Source organism: Adiantum capillus-veneris, chromosome 1 (genome assembly GCF_014529385.1).
Source record: "Adiantum capillus-veneris isolate H3 chromosome 1, ASM1452938v2, whole genome shotgun sequence".
NCBI lineage: Eukaryota > Viridiplantae > Streptophyta > Polypodiopsida > Polypodiales > Pteridaceae > Adiantum > Adiantum capillus-veneris.
Window position 1 is genome coordinate 177,803,407 of NC_140931.1, and position 3,397 is coordinate 177,806,803.

Consider the following 3,397-nt stretch of genomic DNA (forward strand, 5'->3'; position numbering starts at 1 on the left):
CCTATAATGATGATTTGGATGACCTAGAAAGAATGCATGAAGGGTAAATGTGACACCGCAATTGTCTGGGAGTGATGTAGACATTGAAGAAATGGATGATGATTATGAATTTATCATGATCATTCATGACAAACCCAAGCTTACTACAGTTGATGAAATAAGTGCTTCAGAGGAAATAGCCAGGAGTGTGCAAGAGGAAGCAATGAGGACTAAAAGAGGATGAAATGTGCAAGATGCCAGTGATGATGGCCCCTCTCATGGGTTTTGTAAACAAAGTGAAGCTGAAGAGGAAAGGTGGCATGGAACAGAATCTAGAAGATCCTAGAGAGGATGCTTGTGTTGCCCCAAAGAGCTCACAGGATGACTTAACCAATCTTACCAAAGGTGAAAAGAAAGCCACTCGCTCATGCGCTTGCAGGAAACTATGTTGAACATGTTCCCTATTTTGCCCAATTTTTGTAGTGCTAGCAAGATTGCACATCTTATGGCATGTATCTCTCTAAATATTTATAATGGAGAAACTCTTGTTGACATAATTATGTCTCTGTGAAATAGTTCATTAGTTTTTTCTTGTCAATTGTGACATCATCATTCAATACCTTTACTATGTCGTAGGGAAAGATAAACTACAATCAATTGCCTTGCAAGACGACAGGTGTTTTTGCACAGGAGCATTGTGGTAAGGTGCCTTGGCTAATACATAATAACCCTATCTTCTTCAAGAACATGAGTATGTTTTAAAGGGGCTTAGCCCATTTCGGGCCCAAAAACACTATGATCATTGATGACAGTAAGTACAAAGTGTACTAGAACCCTGAAGGAAGTTGGCTTATTACTCCCAAGTTAGAGGACTAGACTGTTGAACAACGGCAATAGTTTTTAATAGACACTCTGGCTCCCTGGATATTTATATGGCTACAATTGGAGGACCTTGCAACATATACAGCCAAAAACGGGTTTGATACTAGCCCAAGCGTGTTTTTTGATGTAGTCCTCAACAAACTGCAAGCAAATCTGCGAGAAAGCGATGAGACCAAGTGGAGGGCAGAGAAACATCGGAGACAAAGGGAGGCTAACAAAGAAGCTGAAAGGCATGAAAGAGAAAGACTTGAGAGGGAAATATTAGAGAAGCAACAGCAATTGAAGTAGAAAGGTCAAAGCATGAAACAAAGGTTCAGCAAATCCAGGAGCACAAGCACACTGGGTACTACAAGTACAAGCACTCTAAATGCACAAGCATTTTGAAGAGTAGTCCAGACTCTTTGTATACTTGTAAAATTATGTACTATGATGAAAAGTTGTAATATCCTGATGAGATCACCTTTTCAATGTCCATACTTATTTCAACTTTCATTCTAGATAGTAAGGTTTACAAATTTTGTACCATTGTATTTTTTGGGGCCATACTTTGTGCTATGCTGGCATACTTTTTGGTTTTGTCAACATTATATGAATGAAATGGTAGCATATTGAGGGCTTCTTTTCACACTCAATAAGCTAGTAACCCTAAGCTATAAGCTAGTTGACTTACCCAGTTTACTGATAGTTGTAACCAACATGAATGGTACATTCTAAGCTAGTTAGCATACCTGGTTATGCTAGTCAGCAGACATGCTTCTATGTATGCTAGTCAGCATACATGCTAATTTTGTTATGTATACTAGTTAGGAGAGTCTGTATGCTAGTTAGCATAGGGGCATGGTGGCTAGCAAACTGTGTTTAGTTAGCATACCCACTTATGCTAGTTAGCATAAATGATATTGTGTATGCTAGTTAGAATACATGCTATTTATGCTAGTTAGCATAGTGGATATGGTGGCCAACATACCCAATTAACCTAGTTAATATACCCAGTTATGCTAGTTGCATAGATGCTAGTTATTCTATGTATGCTTGTTAACATAGTCTGTATGCTATACTCTGTTATTGGTTGTTATAAACACCAAATCCATGTATACACGGCGTAAAAAAGAGACACATAACCAACTTTATGATAAACCTGCATTATGTGCAGCAAGAATTATATTGAGAATCTAGTGGTTAGTAGGTGACAACTTAAAAGCTGAATGGCATGCTATTACAAATTGCTTCATGGATTTTTGGGGTGATTGTGTCCACCTGCCTTCTCCTTGGGATGTGCTCCGTAGGTATTTTGATCCATTGCACTAGATGTGAAAGTAGGTGGACGATGGGCTACTTCTGGTCCAGCTTGAAGTTGTACGAATTCAATGCTTCTAATACAATCCTTGCACAACATATGAGCCTCTGTCAATTACATTTCTCCATTCATCAATGTACCTCTTCTCCACCTTCTCCTTTGCTGCAACACGCTTGACGAGGTAAAAATTCACCACATCCTTGGCATTGGTTGAAGCATCTGGATTTACAACAAAAGTATTGCCAACACATAGAGATCTACTCAACACATCATGATGACGTTCCTATGTGAAGGCATCATAGCCAACGACTTTCTCTGTCGAAACTTCATCTGTTATCTCAAAATTTGCCAAAACCTCATCAAGTAATGACAACAAAATATGATAATCCCAAGCATTCTTATGAGCTTTATTGTTGCATCAATTCCACCTTCTGTGCATTCATGCATCATAGAAGCATGCCAAGATTCGTGTTGCAAGGGCAATTGAATCATGTAGGTTGTGACCACAAAATGCATGCAGAGAGCAAGATTTTGCCACAGTGGCACAAGTCCACTTGACTTCCCTGTTCACATCCCCCTCTTTAACCTCCTAGAACACACACACACACACACACACACATTCCCTTTATTTTGAAGGATATGATGCAGGTGCTCCCTGTGATAGGTCGGCTTGGCAATAAGCAACCATATCTGCTGCACATCACAAAATAGCTCCATGTGTTTTTAGCTACTCATGGGTCAAGGTTATTTTCACAACTACTCCTGCACCATCATGCTCTCCCTTGTCGTCCCTTGATCCAAAGAAGAACCAGCTCATCCCAATACATGTGACTCCACCATATCTTGTAACAAAATATAAAGGCATGGCTCCCTTGAATTGTGAGGCCCGCACCATCGGACCACACCCAATGTTGCGTAGGAGTGATACCCTCTTGTTGTAACCTGTCACAGTGTAGCATGAAGAAATGTTGCACAAAAAATGTGTCATGCACCTTGTCATCTAATATGAAGAAGTGGATTGTTTTGACTACCTCCCCTGCCGTGCAGTAATATGCTATGTGTACAAAATTGGTTGCCTGACTAGAGTGCCAATGCATTGACTGGATCTCATTTTGCTCCTTGGAGGCGTGATTCTTAGCAAAATCAACAACTGAGAAAACAACATCATCTGAAAACCAAAGTAGACAACCCTTGAATTGTTGTCCTTGCCATCGAGCTACATACTTATGAGTGATGAAG

At 39.9% G+C, this 3,397-nt stretch overlaps 1 pseudogene; it reads right to left on the reverse strand.

The window, feature by feature from the left end:
• Positions 1-2,055: 2,055 nt before the first annotated feature.
• LOC147466067 (uncharacterized) lies at positions 2,056-2,659 on the reverse strand (annotated as a pseudogene).
• Positions 2,660-3,397: the final 738 nt, after the last annotated feature.